General features: G+C 35.5%; 1 pseudogene; it reads left to right on the top strand.

Moving 5' to 3' along the window:
* The first annotated feature begins 4,629 nt into the window (after positions 1–4,629).
* Positions 4,630–10,911, top strand: LOC107887314 (DNA replication licensing factor MCM2-like; annotated as a pseudogene).
* The last annotated feature ends 209 nt before the right edge of the window (positions 10,912–11,120 follow it).

The following is an 11,120-nucleotide window of genomic DNA, read 5'->3' as shown; positions in this document are numbered from 1 at the left end:
GGTCTCAAACGAAATTTGAGAGAAAATGCCTCACAAATTTGGCAGCAATTCGCTAATTAAAAATGTCAAAATGTCCTTTACAAAGTAAAATTTCAGCTATTTATAAGCAACACCTAAGCTAGCCGAATGGTCACTTACATTCCTTAAAAATTAAGCAAATGAATCACGTAAATGAACTAGCTAAATTCGGCTGAACATGGAGCTCCATTAGACACCTTCTAGATGAAGCATTGGACTTGGAAAATTTTGGATGATGCATGGATAGCTAGGTTCGGCCAATGGGCATAAATTAGCTCATTTATGTTGCAACTCTTGGCTGAAAAGTGACCAGCAATTAAGAGGGTAATGAGCAGCCAATTTAAGTGTGAAAGCTCAACATTGAAGAGTCATGGAGTGTGAACACATGGAACCGAAAAGCCAAGATGCATCCAGCAAATATGAAAGGATTAATTGACAGCTTTGGAGTTGGAAACATTAGCTCTCTTGACTGAATAGTCACCTAGGAATGCCAAATTCAGCTCACCAATTTGATGCATGTATCTCCAGGTTCATTGAATCTATTGTGCATGCACCAAGCTAAATGAATCTCCACATTCGGCTCACCTTGCTAAATGAACCCCCACATTCGGCCAACCTACAAAAATAGGAAGAACTAAGATTAATGTGGTATTTAGCTGAACTAAATTAAGAATAAAAACAAGACACATTAATTCGGTCAACAATGACACTAAAATCAGTTCATTAAATTCGGCAGCTTTAAAGCAATTTTAAATCATGTAATAAAACTTGACATATTAAAAACATGCAACAAACATATTAATAAGCTGTAATAAACTAATTAAATCGACTTAAATAAATATTCAGCTATTAAATTAATGTCTAGTTGATATTGAGCTGAATTGAAAATGTTTGAGCTGAAGTTGAGCTAAGTCGAGCTTATTGAGCTGAAATGGAAGTTAATTCAGCTCGTATTAAAGTGCAAGGAAGGCTCATCGAGTTTGTCCAAGCTTCGTCAATGCGTCCAACCAAAGTCTCGCCCCAAACTTGATCTACTAAGGCCGAAATAGCCTCCTTGAATTGTTTTAGCTCGTAATCGGGTGATTGGACCTTGAGGCAGCTCCAAAGGCTCCTTGCTCGAGCTAGGTTGGACTTGAAGCGTGGCTGTATCATCTTTCTGGACTTTGCCACTTGAATTTCTAGTTTCAAGATTTTCTACATTTTTATTGGAACCTTCTCATTGCAAAGTGTTCTGCACTTAACACCATTAGGATACAGTTCCTTATTTCACTATACATCCAATTCCTAAACTCATTACACAAAATTCCTCACTAATTAAGCAAATAGTAAGGGAAAAAACTCACTCACCTCACAGACCATTAATTCAACATAAATCCTTAACACTACAAACCTTACCATTCATAGAAGTTCATATAACCAACAATCATCAATGTAAATTCTACAAATTACTCAATTCAAACAATTTATACCATGTATCTAACACTCATATAGCTCATGATTGATACAATTTTCACTAATGCCACCACAAAAAAGCAAAAGAACTCACCTTTCTCATGATTCTCCTCATAGTAGCCCCTCAACTCACTGTTATTCACAAAAATTCTCATAAAAACATGTCTACTTCATTCTTTTCTTCTTCTTCTTCTTCTTCATCAAAATCATCATCATCACTATCATCGTTTTCTTCATCACGAACCCTGTTCTTGAAAAACTCTTTGCAACTATCAAGAACCTTGTTTTGCATTTGCATGTTGGCAAACCTGGCTTGGTCTTCAATTGAAATAGGTCTGACCGTGAGGTCTAGTTTAGACTAGGGTTTTGGCCCTCCAGGAGAGGAAGGTGATGTAGGTTTCAGAAGGATTGACCAGTCGAGCCCAGGGTCAGGTTTGGGTGAAGGGTGGGATCCTGAATGAGCAAGCTCTCTTCTGTTGATGGGGTTTTAGGTTGAAGGTCTAGATCTTATCATACGGGTTCATTAGGGGTCCGTTTGTTTGACAGCAAGTAGTTGATCAGGGCAAAGGATGGGGGAGAGAGAAGCGGAAGGGGAAGAGGAAGAGGCTTCAGGTTAAGTTTACTGGGGAAGGGAAAATATTTGGAAAACGTCTTACCAAAATAAAATCTGTAAGACATTTTACTAAAATCAACGCTTTTTTTCCCGTGTTTTGTAAAAGATTTTACTATGGGAAATTATTTTCAGCCAAACAAACATTGGAAAAGGCTGAAAAGCTTTTCCAGAAAAGCTTTTACCCCTAAACAAACGCAGTCTAAGTTATTTAGTAAACTTGAATAAATACCCAATTTCATATAATTTTTTACTTAATCAATTAATTAGTTAAACAATTGGTTCATGCGAGATATGTATAAAGCACAAGTTATTCTATTATTTATACAAGCAATCAATTAATTGAATTAATGATAGAGATATAAATAAATATAATATGGAAAAGAATGCTCATGGATTAATCAAGGTAACAACATGCATTCAGAAACAATTTTTGCTTGTAATCATCTAACTTCGTAATAGAAGAATTCCACTTAAGAAAATATAAAAGAAAACTAAACTAAAGAATAACTGAAAACCGAAATCGAAAGTATGAAATTTGATGACGTCCCAATCCCTATTGCCTAATTTTGGTTATATTTGAAAGGCTAAGATGCCCTTTTAATTATTACATCAACTCGAAAAAGACCTTGAACTGCCCCTTGGAAACACAATTGTCGCGTTTGTGAAATCATCGCGACATTGCGATGAGGAATGCCTTGCTCGTCGTGACATCGACTTTGTTTGTAGCCCTTCCAAATGCTTGTCTTCGATGTTGCGACTTTCATACTTCGTTGTCACGACTTTGGCAGCAATTTCAACCCGAAGTTGCATCTTTAGCTCTCAATTCATCCTACATAACCACATAACCTTATTTAAGTATTAAAATACTATGAAAACTATTAAAAAACATAAATTACTACTTCAATTGTAAAAACATAAATTTGTACTAAAATGACTTGATTTAGCTATTAAACAAGTTAAATTATGTGAAAAGAGATATGAATAACAATATAAATCATGGCAGATCAATTGTTTATCAATAAGGGAAGTAATTAATGCCGATTGTGTAGATTATCGAAAGGGTAAGAAGAGATTAGACTACTAGGCAATCGCCGATAACTATAACCAATTTATTAAATAATATTGAAATTTATCTTTGCATCAATTATCAAACCTAAGAATCAAACGAAGAATTTACTTTGACTATAATTTCATCTCATCTCATCAATTTTTTTTCCAAAATTTTAATTATTAATTTATTTTCTTTTATTAATTTCTTAATTTAAAATTTTAAGTTTTATTTAAACAAAACTCTCGTTCTCTTTTAATTTATTTGTTTTAGTTGAAGGAATACAATTTCTATCAACCTTTGTGGATTCGACCATACTTTTCCCTTCTACTAATTGTTCATTTTCAAGTAGGTTTTATTTTTTACGGCTTCAACAATCGTACATCTAAAAAATATCAATATTTTAATATTTCTTATTTCTTATTTATTATTTTGAATTATTAAATAAGTTAATATATTTTAAATATATTTAAAAATTCAATTAATGAATTAAAAATTAATTACAATAATTAAAAATATATTATTTAAAAGTTAATTAAAAAGTTTAAGTGGACGTAGAATTAAAAAAACTAATTATTATAAAACTCATATATAATAAATAAATAAAAACATACGTTGCTTGAGAAAATTTTGAAATTTTGAAAATTTTGATTTATTATTATTATTATTATTTGTTTTGGTTTAACGGAAATATAGATTAAAATTATCACAAAGATCACCTAATGAAACCTAAAAACTATGTGGTAATGAGATTTATTTTTATATTGATATTGTATCATATTATTAAGGTTTAATGATAAATTTAGCTACTAATATTCATACATTTTTGTCAAAATGACTTTAATTGAATTTTTTAATTTTTTTTATCATCAATCTTTTTTTTAAACTATTTTTTCTAATAGATTTGACAAAAGTATCCTTAAAAACTAATATGGATAATGTGGAATATTTTTAATATTATAATTACAAACGTATGCATTCATTTTAAAATATTTTTCTGATAATTATGTTTATTTCCTTTAAATTAAAAGTTATTATTTAACTTCATAAATTATTTATTTTATTATTTTTTACATGTAATTATTTTATTAGATTATCTAAATAATAAATTACATCTAAATAAAAATATTTGATATATAAAATTTCATATCATCTGTTAACTTTTTAATGGTATTTTCATCAAATCTGTTAAAAAATGATTTGAAAAGAATAAAAATTGATGGTAAAAAAAAAGACTTAACAATATAATTAATATAATTTTGGCAAAACATGTAAACATTATCATTAAGCCTATTATGAATTCAAATTAATTTTGTAAAATAGAATAATAATATTATTCTTAAAAAAAAAAACATGAGAACCGAACCTAAGCCCAGCAAACTGAGAAATAAAAAGAAAAATAAAAATGGATACGACAAGTATTAAATGACATGTACACCATTTTGCCGCCAAAACTTCGCGCCAAAAAGAAGGGTTTTATCGTTTATTTGTGCGCCTTAAGAGATGGCCTTCCGTTCTTGATACGATTGAGCGGGCAAAGAGAATCCATAAGAATGGCTGGAGAAGATTCCGGAAATCCGGTTCCGTCGACTCCAGAATCGCCGACATCTGCAGGGTTTAACACGGATCAGTTGCCCCATGACAGCAGCCACTCATCGGACGAGGAAGAGGCGGCGGTGGAACCTGAGGTAATAAGAGACGAGCCGGATGAGGTGGGCGAAGAGGAAGACGATGGGGAAGATCTCTACAATGATAATTTCATGGATGATTACAGGGAGATGGGTGCGCAGGACAAGTACGAATCAGTGGGGTTGGATGAATCGATGGAGGATGAGAGAGATTTGGATCAGATCATGCAGGATCGCAGGGCTGCCGAGTTGGAACTTGATGCCCGTGATGCTCGCATGCCCAACCGCAAGCTCCCTCAGCTTCTCCATGATCAGGGTCGGTAGAGTGCTCCATAGCTTCCCATTTTTTTTTCTCTATCTGGTCCATATTTTTTTTCTGTTGTATACGAAGTGGTTAATATACGGGGTTGAAATGATGACCGCAGACACAGATGATGACAATTATAGGCCTTCTAAGCGACAGAGGGCTGATTTAAGGCCTCCGTCTGCCTCAAGAAGCTATGACGACACTGATGGCTTGCGGAGTTCACCAGGAAGGTCACAGCAAGGCCACTCAAGGGACGATGTTCCTATGACTGATCGAACCGATGATTACCCTTACGAGGTTCAGACCTCTCCTCAGCTTCAATAATGTTGGCATTTCAAATGGCATCTAGCTTTCGTTGTATTCAGGATGAAGGTGATGATCAAGGTGAGTTTGAGATGTACCGTGTCCAAGGAACATTGAGAGAGTGGGTTACTAGAGATGAAGTGCGTCGCTTCATATTCAAAAAGTTCAGGGATTTCATACTTGCATATGTGAACCCAAAAAATGGACATGGGGACGTAGAATATGTACGCCTCATAAATGAGGTGGTGTCAGGTAAAGCATCTATTCATCCTTAACCTGTAGTTTCTGAAAACTAACTGCACAAACAAAATATTTGATCAATATTAAAAGCGACAAATTGATATGCTGTATGCGCTATTCATTGTTCCATTTTGCAGCCAACAAGTGCAGCTTGGAGATTGATTACAAGCAGTTCATTTCCCTTCATTCTAATATCGCAATCTGGCTGGCTGATGCCCCTCAATCTGTCCTAGAAGTTATGGAAGATGTTGCCCAAAGGGTGGTCTTTGATTTGCATCCAAACTACAAAAAAATCCACCAGAAGATATATATCCGCATTACAAACCTTCCAATTTATGATCAAATTCGTGATATTAGGTAATGTAGAATGTTCTTCTTTTCTTATATCACAATTTGACAATTTTATTTTGCTATTTTTTCAGTTTTTTACTTCTCATTTTGTCGTTTCTAGGCAAATCCATTTGAACACCATGGTTCGTATTGGGGGTGTTGTGACTAGACGATCTGGGGTCTTTCCCCAATTGCAACAGGTAAAATATGATTGCAACAAGTGCGGATCAATTTTGGGACCGTTCTTTCAAAATTCATATTCAGAGGTTAAGGTTGGGTCTTGTCCCGAATGCCAATCGAAGGGCCCATTCACTGTCAACATTGAGCAGGTAAATTTTTGCTCCCTTCCGGTGCACCTGTAGTTACTTCTGTATGTTTTTCTATACAATAAAGGATTATAAGCTGGATAATGTTTTTGAGCTTCTGTTTCTTATTAAGAATCAAAACAGCTCCTGCTGAACTGCAAATAAGTTTGGATTAATCTTAGCTGTGGCTTTGTTTTTTAATAAATTTCGTCCCAACCAACATCTAATTAAAAGTATTTTCCGTGTTTTCATTTTTTGCTATGTTCTTTGTTGCCTCGTTGCAGACAGTATACAGGAACTACCAGAAGCTCACACTTCAGGAAAGCCCAGGAACTCTGCCTGCTGGAAGGCTTCCAAGATACAAGGAAGTAATATTGCTCAATGATCTAATTGACTGTGCCCGTCCTGGGGAAGAAATTGTAGGATCTTCTTCCTATATTTGATTTGTTCCTATTTCTTCTGTCAGGAACACCAATTTTTGTTTTGCGTCCCATGTCACTTTTTCAGGAAGTCACAGGCATTTACACAAATAATTTTGATATGTCATTGAACACAAAAAATGGATTTCCTGTCTTTGCCACTGTGGTTGAGGCAAACTATGTTGCAAAGAAACAGGATCTCTTTTCTGCCTACAAACTCACTCAGGAAGATAAGGAAGACATTGAGAAGTTGGCCAAGGATCCACAAATAGGAGAAAGGGTTCGTCGTTCATGATACTGTTATTTTATTCTGAACTGTCCCTTTGTTCTGTAACGAATATTGGAGTTCTCTCTTTTGGTGAATTTCTAATTTGAATGCTTGATGATCCACTTTTCAGATGATAAAGTCCATTGCTCCCTCAATCTATGGTCATGAAGACATAAAAACTGCAATAACTCTTGCTATGTTTGGAGGCCAGGAGAAAAATGTAGAAGGGAAACACAGACTCCGTGGAGACATAATGTACTACTTCTAGGTGACCCAGGCACAGCAAAATCACAGTTCCTTAAGTATGAGCTAGCTCTCTCAGTTCTTTGGTTTGAATCAGATATCTTGAACATGGATTTGAAACTTGAAGGTTTTTATTTGAAGGTATGTTGAAAAGACGGGGCAGAGAGCTGTCTATACCACTGGCAAAGGGGCTTCTGCCGTGGGGCTGACAGCAGCAGTGCACAAGGATCCGGTAACCAGGGAGTGGACCCTTGAAGGAGGAGCCCTTGTTTTAGCTGACAAAGGGATTTGCCTTATTGACGAATTTGATAAAATGAATGATCAAGACAGGTAAGGGAAAGCCTGGCATAAATTTAGCCACTATAATTAGATAACTTCAGCAAACACCTTTCGTCGTTTGCTTTACTTTTTTTCTTTTAGGGGATTACTTGAGCTTTAAAATTATTGGAACATCTGTGCATTCAGGGTGAGTATCCATGAAGCAATGGAGCAGCAAAGCATTAGCGTATCAAAAGCTGGGATAGTAACTTCTCTCCAGGCTCGTTGCTCGGTCATTGCTGCTGCAAATCCAATTGGAGGAAGGTATGGATGGTTTATATATGAGATGATGATTTGGCCAATGGGTTCGTCGTTTAGAGTTTAGCGCATCATGCAAAGACCATATGGTGCACCAACAACGGGATTTCTTCACTCTTTGGATTCATTTCCTTATTATTCCCAATGAATAAAAAACCAAACTGGAATTGGCTGGACTCCTGGTTTCGTTTCAAACGGTTCAAAGTAAAATTTCTCTAAAATTGGGTTAAAAGGCCCATAACATATAAAACCTCAAAAGTTTGGTTTCCTAACTAGATAAAGAAAAAAAACCCGGTTTACTGGTTTTTAATCGTTTTTCTGGTTTCTGGTTTTCTAGCAATTCTGGTCAGTTCGACAGTAATTCAGTTTAATGTAAACTGGGTTTATTGCAGGCCAGCTCATGATGTTCATATCAATCTACTATGTACCTCTGCATTTAGCATTGGGTAAACCTCATACAATAACTGTCCTAGCTCTACCGTATCTTTTGTTTCATTTCTTCTCCGTAATCCACTTCAATGTAATTCTGATCAGTTCGACAGTAATTCAGTTTAATGTAAACTGGGTTCAACCAGTTGAAATGACTGGTCTTGTTTGGTTTTCTAATAATTGTTTATTCCCATTCATCCTTCTCACATAGAATCTTCTTTTTTAGATTCCCGGATGTCTTATTTTGGTTAAGAATCAATTCATAAAACTAATACGCATGCTTGCTTGCAGATATGATTCGTCAAAAACTTTTTCTCAAAATGTTGAGTTGACAGATCCCATTGTCTCTCGTTTTGACATCCTCTGTGTTGTTAAGGTTATTCCCTTCGTTACTCAATATTTAGTTTTCTTTGCAAAGCTCTATTATCAGACCTTAGTAGGATTAAGGTAAAAAACTAGATTTCAAATGCAGGATGTTGTTGATCCTGTAACAGATGAAATGCTTGCAAAGTTTGTAGTTGACAGCCATTTCAGGTCACAACCTAAGGGTGCTAATATAGATGACAAAGCCTTCAATGAATCCCAAGAAGAGAGTCAAGCCCCTGTTGGACTAGCCGATTCAAAGGTTCATAGTGGCTGTTCTATTATCCTAACTGCTTGTACGTTTTAGACCTTGTTCTTCAAATGATCATATGAATTTTTACGTTTGCATTGCAGATTCTTTCTCAAGAATTACTAAGGAAATATTTAACCTATGCCAAGTTGAATGTATTCCCAAGGTTCCATGAAAAGGATATGGCCAAGCTTACTAAAGTTTATGCTGATTTGCGAAAAGAATCTTCTGTAAGATTCCTTTTCTCGTTTTGCTGGTGATCTGAAAGTGATTTTACTTTAATGCCCTAATGCTTTCTTAATTGTCTGTGTAGCGTGGACAAGGCGTCCCTATTGCAGTTAGGCATATTGAATCGATGATCAGGATGTCTGAAGCACATGCCAGGATGCACCTTAGGCAGCATGTCACCGAAGCAGATGTAGACATGGCTATACGGGTCCTTCTTGAGTCATTCATTTCAACACAGAAGTTTGGGGTTCAAAAAGCCCTACGAAAGGTATAACCGGAGGTTCACTCTCTTTCAAGAACTTTCTCCATAAGGTGCAAATACGGAAATACCTTTAAAAAAAATGCCATAATGCAGTATGTTTTTCCCTCTTATATGTTTGTCCAGAATAGGTATGAAGTATTTTGTACTTTTTTCCTCTATATTTTGGCAATATATTATTTGGGGCAGATGGTATTCTCATGGCCTGCATTTCTCAAGAATGGCGCTTATACATTGATGTCGTTATTCTGATGGTTTGGCAGTTGCTAGTTTGTTGTGTTTAGGTCTATTCCTTTATGTATGAATGAATTCACCATTTGATATAGTATTATCTCATGCCTTGCTATCTTATGATGCTGCGTATCAAGCTATGATCCTAATTATTTAAATTTTCACTGATTTTGGAGTTATAATCTCTGGGAATTTCTCTGTTACATGAACTTGGTTTATAAGCTCTTTTTTAAGAGTTTCATACAAGATGCATTGCTCACTTTATTGCTTTCTATCTAAATTCTGTCTCTATTCAAACCCTTGGATTTTCTTATGCAATTTGCCAGATGTGCTAATTGTTTTTTCCCGAGAATTTCTGATTGTCTAATGCATAAATTCTAAATTAAAAGCAATTTATTATTGATAGGCTAGGCTGTGAGAGGAATCGAATATCTTACAGCTTTAATTGATTCTCTAAAAGCTGTCTGAATTCAACAATGAAATTTGCTTATGCTCTTCTGGTTGAATTGTTGATTGTTAGATATGTTTTGAAGGCCAAAAGTTGGTTGTTTTCATTCTTCAAAAAACAAAATATGTTTGTCGTAATGAGGCTGAGAAGAATCTGATGTATTTTGCAGAGCTTCAGGCAATATATAACCTTCAAGAAGGACTACCATGGACTGCTCCTTGTACTTCTTAGGGAGCTTGTGAATAATGCAATGCGCTTTGAAGAGATACTTTCTGGATCAACTCAAATGCTTAACTATGTTGATATAATAGTAGTAGATCTGCAAGCCAAGGTACCATGACGTTGTTCTTTTGCTAATGATGTTAGGCCATATTAATTTTGGATTTTAATTACATTGTGTAGGCTGAAGAGTATGAAATCACTAATTTGGAGGCCTTCTTTTCAAGCTCTGAATTTAAAGCCTGGTACGAGTTGGATGAACAAAGAAAAGTCATCAGGCATCATCTTGCAGATGATAGATGATGACAAATCATAGCTGAGACATTACTTGGACAGGTCATTGATCCTCTTGGTTCGGAAGGTATGAAGTACCTAGGCAACCATGACTGTCATCCTCACCCAGCCATTTTCAATAATTGCAGACAGCTTCTGTGCTGACCATGTATGAATTGGGCGGGAAATAATTGCCAACAAACTTGTGTGGCGATGCAAGTTGACAAAATCACAAACCTCAGATTTTGCAATTGTTGGTTTGTTGGGTGATAAAAGAACCTCTGTACTAGACAATTTAATTGGTGACTACTGCTTCTGTCTTGTTGAAGTTAAATGAACTTAAACTGAAATTTGCTGTCAGCATGTCAGTGTCATACACTCACATTGGTTTGTGGGCCAAGGTGGATTGTGAATGTGATGAATGTTGCTTTTTCCGAGTGAAAGGTTCGATTTCTGTTTCATTTGACGCGATAAATGATGGTGGAAATAGTTGGCATCCTTGGGATCTCAAATTTCTACTACCTATATCTTGGAGCAGATAGATTCATCATACTCATGGCAGGGAATGGCTGGAGTTACAGAATCACCTACTTGCTAGATCTACGTTTATGTCTTCGACCTTTGTTAAATGCTGCAAATCCTGGTTTGACAAGTGTCAGTCCATGAAAGC

This window comes from Gossypium hirsutum, chromosome A03 (assembly GCF_007990345.1).
Source record: "Gossypium hirsutum isolate 1008001.06 chromosome A03, Gossypium_hirsutum_v2.1, whole genome shotgun sequence".
Lineage (NCBI taxonomy): Eukaryota > Viridiplantae > Streptophyta > Magnoliopsida > Malvales > Malvaceae > Gossypium > Gossypium hirsutum.
The sequence above is the reverse complement of the archived record's forward strand: the minus strand, read 5'-3'. Positions and strand labels throughout refer to the sequence as shown.